Genomic DNA, 12,744 nt, shown 5'->3' with positions numbered 1-12,744 from the left:
GAGTGAGTGCCCAATTAATATCATCCATTTTCTACCCCACGTAGCCAGTTAATAATGTTAGGTAAAAATTAATCTACAATATGCATGCAGGACATAATCATTCATACTTAATTTGACTCAATTTACCTTTGATGAGTTGCATAGTTTTGGTTTTTCCAGCAGAGTATTTTCGTGCTATAGCAGAACCTGGGAACATCTAAGCTACACACTTGTTGAAGTCGTCACAGAAGGTGACAGCAACGTTGTTTTTAGCACACAGCATTGCCATTTTCACCTCCGCATTACTGACCTCATCTTCCTCTTTGGGATTTCTTGTCACAAATGCTGACATCCCCTGAGCATGTTTCTTTGCCTCCAGCCGGCACTTGTGCTTAGTGGATATTTCGTGTTGATTTACGTCGCTCCTTCCTCCGTGGGCGATGCTAAAATCGCAGTTGCAAATCAAACAGAACCGGTAATTGGAATCCATCCTGCTCTTCTTTATAAAAGTAAAGTCACTGTCCCATCTCTCAAGGTATTTACATGACTTTTTAGTTTTTTTCGCCGGAGCGCCTTCTTCACATCCATCCATTTTCCGGGTTTGTTCCCGCTGTAGGAAGTTGCATCTACTCTCGCGAGAAGTGAACTGCAACCTAGGTCACGTGAGGCGGCAGTTCTCGCGAGGTTAGTGATAGCGTCCAGTTTGGAGAGGCGGACGAATGTTTTTTATCTATCTTTTAATGATGATTACATTAAAATACGGGATTTTTACTGGGAAAATAATACGGGAAGGTGGCGGGAAACGGGTATAAAATACATGAGTTTCCCGGCCAAAATGGGATACTTGACAGGTATGATACATTAAATATCACAAACTTAGTGTAAGCTGTCTTGAACAAAGTAGTAGTAGTAAATAAAAAGTCAGTGTAAATAAGTCACTTTAAAAAGCTGGAACAAACCTCCAGGTTGTTGAGGTAATGAGGTTTAAACCAATCACAGAGTTCCTTTTACTTAAATCAAGTTTATTAAATAAAAGAATAGATATCTTGTTTGAAAGAATCCTCACAAGTTAAGAAATGTCTATTTAATGTTATCCAAATCACACAGTTGATGATAAATTAAAGATGTTTACTGTTCAGAATAAACACTAGTGCAGAAAGCAGAAAAAAATACCATATTTCTCAGACTATAAGGCACACTTAAAATCCTTTAATTTTCTCAAAAAATAGACAGTGCACCTTATAATCCGGTGCACCTTATATTCTGAAAAATACAGTATTTCAAAGTGTGTACGTCACTAACTCACTGAGTGCAGTGATAAACATGCTTTCAGACCTAATCCTATTAATTAATACCTATTTGAATCACAGTCTGGCGGCTAACAAACACATTAGCATGTGATTAGAAATGAAAGATTGGGGAATTATCAGCGGTAGTGATGTCACTTCTCTCTGGGTCCGTGTACAAACCGGAGCTTTGCTGTGTTTCAGTTTTGAGCTGATACTACTTTTGCTCCCTCAATTTACATGATAAAAATTACACAATGATGATAACAAATGCAACAAAAGTCTCAATTTAAAAAAAAGGAACATTTATTGAAATTAATAAAGGTGAGGTAGAACAACAAGTAAAAAATATTTTAACTGAACGTCTCATTTCAGTTCAAATATGAACATTTACCTTCAGGTTTGAATGAATATTCAAATTTTAAGAGACAATACCTTTGCTTGTGTTAAATAAAGCTGAAGTTTATTCAACCATTGAACATACAGGGTACAATAAAAGCTACTGTACTGACACAGGCAGTATTTCCTCATTGTTTCTTTAAGAAAACGTTCTTTAAAAAAGAAAAACCTCTGAAAGCTTTGTTTTTCTCCTATTTTTCCACTTCTTTCCATTTTGCTTCATCCTACTCTGGAAACTCCCATTGATCCAGGCTGATAGGTGTGTTTCTGTACTCAGCCAGAAGATATGTGAGTAATAAAACAACCTTTTTTATGTATTTTTGCCCAAGATGTGATTGATAAAACTTTGACCAAGTTCATTTTGTTTTCTTACTGCTAGATGTTAATTCCTGAAATCCTGTCCATCAGGGGAACATTTCCAGTCAACAGAAAGGCCTTATTGCTGCCATACAGCTACAGGAACACAACAACTACACCCACTGATCCAGCTGAAAGACTTTTAAAAAATGACTGTCTGCCCATGGACGTTTAGAGGAAGTGACGTCATTTGTTCTCTGGATCCTGACATTACTCACAACCATCAATCTGAGATGAAAACACCATATTAAAGCTTCATTGTTCAATTAATGATCTTGAAAATAAAGTCAAAGTTCTATGGAAAAGTGAAAGAAATTTGATACATTTATTTTATTTAAATTGTCTTTTCATACAAACATTACTCAGTAAACTAAATTTCAGTTTGTGAGCAAATGTTTATTGAAAATTTCATAGATTTGTATTCTTAACATTGTTAAAAAATATACCCTTAATGTGCCCTAAATGTATTTTAAAGCAGGAGTAGTTATTTCCTGTATTGTAATACATAGTCATACATTATAATTTAATTGTCTTTCACAGTGACAAAATAATTACTGCATAAGTTTATTATATGAGAAAATGTTTAATTGATAAATATTTTTACAGTATGCTTTAGAGTGATCAACTCTTACTGTAACTTGTACGGTAATCTTCCTTTACCGTAAAGGTAGAAACAGTGTTAATGATGGTAATATTTTGACAAGACCGGTAGTTCCTAAATGTAAAAGGTCTGGATAAACACTTATTCTAACAAAACGGTTTACGGTAATGCTCTGGCAACCACAGCTGCCAGTTTTTTATTTATTTTATTTATTTATTTTTTTTTTTTTACAGTGTAGCGTTTTGGTCCCTAAGCTCAAAGATGAACTTTTTTGTAAAGGTGCCCCAAGGGTTAATGAAGGAAGTGGAACAAAATGTTGATGTTGTGCTGCTAGTGATTAATAAAAGTGTCTTTGTGGTATTTTTCTCCTTTGACCTATTATTGTTTTTTTTTCTAAAACTATATTGAAAAATATAAATAAATGGAGTTTATATAATCTATGAGATATGAATATTGGTCCATATCACCCAGGCCTAATGTAACCAAAGCGTTTTATGTTGTAAAGATGTTCACATTCCACATGATAAAAAGCGTTTGTTCTCCAGTGCCACACCTGACGCTCATTACAGCCTCCTTTTATGGCTGATTAGGGTAGAGACACTCCTCTAGCGCCCTCTGCTGCTGAAATGGCTCCACCACACTCACTCAACCAACACAAATCAATACTTAAATAGTGTTAACAGTTATACTGGGGTAACAGCACTCAACATAATGTATCTAATACAACATTAGCCACCTAACATAGTTCAATGGCATTACATTAGCATTCAGTTAGCATAGCATGCTCCTGAGCAACAAACATTTAAACTCACCAATTCCTTTTCAAACGTCAAGCTCAGCAGGATTAAATGTCTCCTATCCCTGAGGTGGTGAAGTCTGAAGGTGTACAAAGGTTGTAGTGAGAACTAAAGTTGTTAAAAACCTAAAGTAGATGTTAAAGAACCAACCTGTTGTAGCAGCTCCGTGTGTGTGTCGTCACTCTCTGACAGGGAACAAACACAGCTGTTTGCAATAGGTGACCGAGCTACGTGATTGGCTGAACGTAATCTCCCGAGAGTAACGTGGAGTGGAGGAAGTGACGTCACACGCTTTAAAGAAATGAGTTTTAGCAACGGAGAACCCCTTCAAAACCACCCAACTGAACTTAAAGCTTAAATACTTTACACAACTTATTTATTATATTTAGTAAATATAATTCTGTGTCAGTATGAATTACACTGTCAATCCTATATAAATATATAGATTAATATTATAAATATTAATCACATATATAGTTATCAGGGCTACACAAACAGTCTTAGGTAAGGTTTACAAAAGAACGTATTGCTGTTGTTTGTAGGATGCTGGCAGGAGGTCCAAGGTGCAGGTTCCTGATGTTCAGTGAGTGAGATGTGATCCAGATGTGAGGTGGAGGCTGAACACGTTCAGTTGCAGGATGAAGTTTAAAGATGACAGTTGGTAAACTGATGATCTGACATCAAGTGGTAGAATGAGCTGATCTTATACTGTGGAGTATGTAGGTAGCTTGATTGGAGATGAGAAGCAGCTTTGCAGACTTGATTGCAGACAAGGTGGGTGGAGCCAGTTCTAAGGAAAACACACAGGGAGGAGAAAACATAGACAAAGAAAATAGACTAGGATCCTCACAGTGACAAATATGTACTGTACATTCAGTGTAGTTATTTAAAGAAACACAATGTAGAAAAACAAAACAGTGTTTTATTATATATATATATATATATATATATATATATATATATATATATATATATATATATATATATGGGATGCACCGAAATGAAAATTCTGATATGGATTTTTTAGGGCCGATGACCAATACAAACTGCTGAATTTCTTGAGCCGATATTTGGAGCCGATACTACTTTTGCTCCTTCAATTAACATCATAAAAATGACACTATAATTATAACAATTGGTACGTCTATTTTTTTTTTTAAAGAACATTTATTGAAATTAACAAAGGTGAGGCAGAACGACAACAATTTAAAAATATAGAATAAATATTAAAAACAGGTGATGTAGAACAAGAACAATTTAAAAATATAGAATAAATATTAAAAACAGTTGATGTAGAACAAGAACAAGTAAAAATATAGAATAAATATTAAAAACAGGTGATGTAGAACAAGAACAAGTAAAAATATAGAATAAATATTAAAAACAGGTGATGTAGAACAAGAACAATTTAAAAATATAGAATAAATATTAAAAACAGTTGATGTAGAACAAGAACAAGTAAAAATATAGAATAAATATTAAAAACAGGTGATGTAGAACAAGAACAATTTAAAAATATAGAATAAATATTAAAAACAGTTGATGTAGAACAAGAACAAGTAAACACAGATAACTTAATAATCATTTCTAAAGACTGATATCTGAGGTCATCGTGTAGATTCTAAATGAGGGTTTTCTGCTGTTAACAAGTCTTTCCATGGTCCATCAAACCTGGTTGATGTTCACTGTTAAAAATAAAGTGTCAAAACTGTACCTTTAAGGGTCCAATGGCTCGTCACTGGGGTGGTACCCTCAAGGGTACACCCATTGTACCCTTTGAAGTGGGTACAATTTAGTACCCATATAGTTTGTACCCTATGAGAACAGATTTGTACCCTTTGGGACAATAATGGACCTTAATATACGGGACAAAAACGTACCTTTAGAAGAGGGTACAAATTTGTACTTTTTAGGGTACCACCCCAGTGACAAACACATTGTACCTTTATGGGAACATATTTGTACCAACCACAAACAAAATAATTTTAGCCATTTATTCACCAATTCATAAAAAAATGACATTTTAAAAAAACTGGCAACAATATGAGGAAATAAAACTATAATATTAACAACCTTTTGGTGACATATTCCATCAAAAGCACTTAATGATAACCTTGTGTTCCTACATTAAAGTCATACTTTAACAGTAATTAAACATTTCTTAATGTTATGTACAATACACCATCAATATTGTAAATGTCACGAGGCTGAAAGTCCATTACGTGTCCTGGCTGTATTACGACTAAAAACCTAAACGACTCGTATACTTTAAAAGTTGACTTACAATTATTTATTCCACAAGTTACACTAAAGTTGGATTCATGAGCATGAAATAGACCAACATGCTGAATCAGTTTCTTTAAGGTGAATGTAGCTCTGCTACACTTTGCGCATTTATATGGCCGTGGCATTTTAGGCGTTTAGTATAGCAGGTTCATCATCCGAGTCACAGTGATGGGAAGGGCCTTCTCACCCACCTCAGAAATGTTCAGTACCACGTGCTGAAGAAACATCAGTGTGTTCTTCAGGTAAGGAGGGTATTCCAAATTAAAAACATAGTACGCACAAAAGACTGCAATCATTCCTTCTTCAACTCCTGATCCCTGGCACAGATCTGTTCCATCCACCATGACTGACACGGGGATTCTCCTTGTGAAGACCGTCTTCCAGTCCATGTTAGTCAGCTGTACAGTTGGGTAGGGGGTTGAACTGAAGGCCCCAGACTGTAAAAGAAAAATAACTTAACACAGCAATCATGACAACAAAAAGGTTGTAGTGCTAGGGCACACTCATATTGAAGAAAGCAAATGTTGAACTTTAAAACTAATGAGTTTTCTACCATTTTACTATGTTGCCCCATTATCATAAACCTTTTTGTTGCTCCCCTCTATATTGAAAAAAACGTATGCGATATGCGATACGGACATGCAATGTCGCAATATTATTACTTGGATAAACCGTTCCATTCAATTCAGACTTGTAATATCTTATTTTGTTTTTTCTGGGGTTGTTTTGATGTGATATAAAAATTGGCTTGATGAAAACAAACACTTAAGTGTAGTAAACACAGATATATACCAATTCAGGAAGGGGGCTAATACGTTTTCACGGCACTGTACATTAGTAAAAAAGACAAACTTTAAATAGCATTTCTCATGGTGAAATATTAGTTTGTCAAAGTTAAATAATTGCTCTGTATTGTCATCACTAGAGCCTGTAAAGCAAAAGTTTTAACACATTCCTGAAAAAATAAATAAAAAATAGGCAAAAACATTAAATGAACAAATAGGCAAAAGGATTACCTGGCATAGTATAATGACTATATTATATTATATATACTATATTTCTCTTTGAAGAGATAGGGTAGCAAAATGAGTGCTGCTCTGAAGTCAACATCTGTGAGAAAAATAATTCGATTTTAGTTCATAGTATTTTGATAAATGCTGTTCGCTGGTGTTTCTTTAAAATCATGTTCATAGGCGTGTGCAGACCCTTCACACAGGTGAACTAATGGTGAGATGAGCCCAAATCCTTTTGGCAATATCACACATTTCAACTTGCAAAATTGTGGAGTGACAGCATTATGTATGAAACCTGCCAACAGTAGTTTAAATATTTAAAATTCTATTCGTTATTTCATAATTATCTTATGATGTATGAAATACATCATTCTTTAATTAGTTTAGCGGTTTATGCTGTATTTCATTCAAAAAGTGATATGAGAGAAACATTCTGAAAGTAAAACTTCCTCCGCCTGCTCTCCTGATTGATCCACAACATCTCTCCTCTGTTCCAGTAACAGGAAAGCTTGTCTCAAAATTGAGGCACAGATGGTCAATCATACACATTTCGTACTATTAAATTTGTAATTAATTTAGAATTACAGACTATCACTTTAATGCTCCTTTACTTGTTTAAAAAAATGCAGTGGATTGAATATTGCTTAGACAAAAAGAAATGTCCAAGCCAATTAACAATACTAGTCAGAAATATTGCAATTAGAATCCAACCTTGTATGTCTTCCGCGAGAATTTCCTCCCTGGCAGCAGAATGCACTTTGGCCAGTGGAGTTTTTCCTTGGGCCAACTGTATCACTTTTGGAACAATTTTGGTGAAATTCTGTCGCCAACGTTGACACAAATTGACATCTGTTGGACGCATCCTGTCTACTTCAATGCATAGCTGAAAAGGCAGAGGGGAATATTTATCAGTAAGCCATTTATCTATGCAGAAAGAGTAAAAACACAAAAAACAAAAAAATATTTTAGTGTGGCCAATATAGCGTAACAATACTGTGTAATGTGTGGAGCAAAAGCGGTGCAGATGGAAGAGTAGGTTAAACAGAAAGGTTGGTAGCTTAAAATCCCAGCGCTTTATGTTCAGTAAGTGATTTGTGGTGGGAGGAGTCAACAATACTAAGGCTAAAATAGTACCGTGACTTCCCAAACGCCGTCTTTTTGACTGTTATCTGTTGCAAATCAAAATATATTTGATAATATTTGGTATTTTTGCATTATGTCAATTGATGATTGTGCAATTAAAATTAGTGAGAAACTGATGATATTTTTTACTTTTAGCTTTATCACTTATCAGCCCTGAATGATGCGGAGGTCACAGGTGTTCCTGTTGATTTACTAGTAAAACAAGGGCCAAAAAAACTCATTTGAAATAGTAATAAATTTCTTTATATTTAAATATAATAGCTTTTGCACTTTTTTTTTTTTAACTATTTCAGTTTGTGTAGGACTACCAAGGCTTTCTGAACATATTCAACACACACAATTACCGCAATAATACTGAAAACCGTTAGCCTGGGAATACCCATGCTGCTGTGTGTGCTCGAATCATTTTGAACAGCATTGCGGCATGGATACCCTGGCTGAAATTTTCGCACAGATTTGGGGACCAATCACAGAATGAGGAGGGACGGCAAGATGATGACGCGCTATTCAACATACGGAAGCTTGCAGTTTGTTTACGGATCCAACATGACAGCAGCCGACGCAACGCCATCTTTTGATCAGCTTTAGACCGTGTTTTAAATAGTTTAGCTCGGGTACATCATACGTCATCAGGTACAATTGATATGATTGGCTATGGCTACGTGCAGACGCATATAGACGTCATAGCGCCCAATAAACAGCTATGGACAATCGTAAACCACACCTCTCCTACGAGAAAATGAATTGGTGGTTCCCAAACTAAATATAACTTGGAATATTTAGTCTGGGGATAGCCACGCTAGAAAACCGTGATAATTTTGGTCAAAATAACCGTGAGGTTAAATTTTCACACCGTGACACCCCTAGAGCAAAATAGCTAAAATATTGAATATATAATACAGAGTTAGAGCTTACCTCTCTGGGAGATCTCAAGAAGGGATACTTTTGAGGACATCCCCCACTGTCATCCCATCCACAATCTCCTTCCTCCGCCAAGCAAATGTACGCCGCATGCGATCTTCAACTACGGAAACATCTGGATTCACCCTCTCATATTGCACATGCAGGACTCGGACATGTTGCTCTATGGATGAAGCATCTTCCCCGCTTACACATGGAGACTAATGGAATTTGAAAAAAGACAGAAAAACAAAACAAAAACACATTTCATTTCCCTGCCTCTTTACATTGTACAACAACTGCAATATCACTGAATAATGGTTTGAATAAGTTTTGACTCAAAAATATACTATTAAGCACCTCAGATGGAGCTCGCTTGCAGACTCTGTCACATTCACCCAACTGTTTTGTTCGTTTTTGTCCAAATTTCTCCTTACACTTTTTCACTTCATCTTCATGAATAAGAGGTGCACGCTCCAATTTAAATTTGCGTTTAAGTGATTGATGCCAGGTACTCTAAAAGGCAAAGATTAAAATGAGCTGATTAGGAATTACAATTCAAACTGAAATACAAATCAGAAATCGCAATCAAACACTATTTTACATACAATACCATTTACAAGTCCCTTTAATTGAGCATCATGAAAATTTTGTTCACAATAGTCTATTGGATCTACTTACATAACCATTTCCCCCAATGTCTGCTAGGAAAGGGTACTTTACAATTAGTGCTTTCACTACTTGGATGTATTCCCCATTGGTAGGATACCTGTAAAATATGACAATATTTTACTGATGAACTATCAATAGTAAAAAGACCTAAAGAAAAAAGTTGTCTTACACAGAAAATAAAAATAAAAAATAGACCACTCTGCAGTGCTTCTCACTTTTCACAAGAATCATCTCATAACACGTTTTTTGTCAGATTGGAATGGGCCAGATCAAGCTAGATCTTAAGAGCAGATCTTAACCAAAAACTACAAAACTTTATGCAATAATTATACATTGCATTTTATTTAATAATTTAAAAAACAAACTCAGAAAAACACCATTTGAGAAACACTGCCATGCGTTTAAAAGAAATTTACCAAGTAACAGTTATGGCTTACATTGTATACTCTAGGAGGGCTTCATGGAGCACACGCACAATCCTATGTCTATATTTAGATATCTTATGGCATGGCTCCTTTTTGTCCAGCAGGGCCTGTAGGTCTTTGGGGAATTGAGGACATGTGAAATGTAACAGTAGCCTCATTTCCATATTGTGGACACCAGGTAAGGAAGGGAGGGTACTGGTGGCACCTCTGGAAAATAAATGATTTAAATTTTAACAAATTGTAAAATTTGTACAATTATACACACCACAATAAAATATATTTCATTATTGTATTGCACTTGACAAAGTTGACAAGATTCTCAGAACAGTACAGACAATAGGTAGTGTTCACGTTCATTGAGGTGGAGGGCAACTGAAAATTTCATGGCCGTAACCCTAGTAACGCTCAAAATGCAGATTTATAGTCGTAAATCATTGCTAATATCTCTGTAATTACTGGGCCAATTCACATGAAACAAAAACTGTCACAAAGTTCAAAGTCATATCTTTAAGTAAATGTGAACATATGTCTAATTATTTCCTCACAAAGGCGTCCAAAAGTGGAGACAATATTCAAAAACATGTGCTTGATGTTGGCCAGTAGAAAGGACTTTCAGCCATAAAATTCACATGTCAGGTTTGTGAATCTGATCACTATCACATGATGATCAGAGAAAACATTTGGACATTTTCTTTTTGGAAATTTCTGTCAAAAACTGTTTCTCTCCCATAGAGTTGTATTGGCACCTGCCCTCCAACTGAAATAGAATTCTATAACGTGAACGCAACCTATTCATTCACTCACCACTCTTACTGAATTTAAACGTGTAAGCTTGAGCAGCCATCTGTCCTCAATACAGAATACAGATGACTCCTCAAGTACCTTTGCTTACTAGAGACACAGAAGATTTGTTTATGCATCTTTATAAAAAAAATAAATAAAAAAACAGTAAAAAATATATCTAAACAGTGTGTTAAAAAATCCAACTAACCTGGCTCAGACACCAGTACAAGTATCTCAGATCAAAACTACACATGTTATTTGACATACCTTTCTGCAGGACAAGTGGGTGGGTCGCACTCTGGCACAAGAGTTAGGGTGATCATTTTGTGTTCTCGAATAAACTTCAGAAATTTAGCTTGTTTTTTAAACGAGCCAAAGAGGGAAGACAACATTGTGTCTGTCAGGCCACACTCCAAAGTTTCACCGTCAACTTCATGGTCTATAAAGAAAAAGTCTCTCTCGCACACAAAGAGCGTGAGAGAGAAAGATAATGTAGATACAGTTTGAACATAAAAAGGCAACACATTATATAACATTGATCTATTCATAAAAGCACTGCAAAGCAGGCCGTGACACAGACAAGAGGAATTTAACACATTTTCATCGCTAAAACAGTTAGCTAACTAGTAGGCACCACGTCTGGGAGACAGCCGTGGTTAGCCTGGCAATCAGGGTGCCTTCCCGGGTACACCGCGGTACCGATGTAAGAACGGGGGAACAGCGGGGCTTGCCTCCCTCCGAGGAAACAGCGGCGGCCTTCGAGACTCTGAAAACGGCCGCTGTGTCCCGTGTACCCACCCGTGACTTAATACAGGAACGTTGATAAAAAAAAGCACTTGCTCTACGAATTTCAGTTGTTTAACGCTAGTAGCAGTCCCAAGCAGGCTATGGCATAAGCTAGGTAGCATTAGCAAACCAGTTGACGCTGACAAGCAACCTTCATGGTCACATCGTCAATATTGGATGAAAAAAATACTTCATCTACTGGTAAAATAAATTGTTACCTCTGAATTTTTGTGCCTCTTCCTCCGTAATATTAATACCCGACTCCTTTAGCTTCAGAAGAAGTTCCTCCATGGTAAAGTCCATCTTAAAAGTTTGAGAGTGGAATGCGCGCGTATCCGCTGCGGCGCGAGGAAGAAAGGAAACTTAGGCGGTGAAATTCAAATCTTTGTCGGGGCTGCGCGTGCACACCGCACGGCTGCACCTGTGTGGACTGCATTATTGGGTGTTGTGGGGCGTGCAGGACACATTTGAGAGTCAGACCAGATCAGCACTGAAGTATTTATATTGTTATTTTAGCCCAAAAGCACACAATTGAATGGGTCATAAAATATTCCAACTCAGAATGTTTGGACATCCAATAATACATTTTATGTAGCACAGATGGGTGCAGAAAGTAATTATAAATTGAGCTGTATACTGTATACAGTACGGTAAAAAGTCAACCTTGTCAGACAAATAGGCCCACTAACATTTAACAGCTTCAGTATATCCAATGGTAAAATAATATGCATTGTACCCCTATGTCAAAGAATAAGGGTACAAATTAAAGCCCTTTCATCAGTGGGGACATATTAGCACCATTTAAGCCTAAAAAGGGTACATATCAGTACCTTGTGGCTCAAATTTGACCCATCGAGGGTACATAACTAGAAATTGTATCTTGAAGAACATAAATGTACCCTTAGCGTACCCCTTTTTCTAACAGTGTAACACACTATACTGGGTTACCAATGTAATTGTGATATCCATATCAAATAAAAGGAATCAATCAATAAATAACACTTGTTTCCTTTTTTCCTACATTTTTCCTCTTTCTGTTTCACATTTTTTCCCTTTTTCACTGTTGTTTGCCACTTTTTCCTCATTTAAGCTACTTTTAGCCATTTCATACCACCTGTTTCCTCTTTTTTGCCACTCTTGACTGTTTTAGACCCATTTTAGTCACTTTTCACTCTTTTATTGCCATGTTTTTGCCACTTACTTGTTATTCATTTTTCATCACTTTACTCATCACTGTTAACTCTTTGTTTACCTTAGTCAAATGGCTGGCTGTGATTGGCTGATCACCATTCAATCAATCTAAGTGGATCAATACAT

The 12,744-nt window shown here is 36.1% G+C and overlaps 1 long non-coding RNA gene across 1 annotated transcript; it reads right to left on the bottom strand.

The window, feature by feature from the left end:
* Positions 1-11: 11 nt before the first annotated feature.
* Positions 12-3,651, bottom strand: LOC114459416 (uncharacterized). Its single transcript, XR_003673339.1, has 3 exons — positions 3,570-3,651; positions 3,435-3,498; positions 12-324 (listed from the first exon to the last, which is right to left on the bottom strand). It is a non-coding gene; the product is annotated as an uncharacterized LOC114459416 (long non-coding RNA).
* Between the last annotated feature and the right edge of the window lie 9,093 nt (positions 3,652-12,744).

Source organism: Gouania willdenowi, unplaced genomic scaffold (assembly GCF_900634775.1).
Source record: "Gouania willdenowi unplaced genomic scaffold, fGouWil2.1 scaffold_311_arrow_ctg1, whole genome shotgun sequence".
NCBI lineage: Eukaryota > Metazoa > Chordata > Actinopteri > Blenniiformes > Gobiesocidae > Gouania > Gouania willdenowi.
The sequence above is the reverse complement of the archived record's forward strand: the minus strand, read 5'-3'. Positions and strand labels throughout refer to the sequence as shown.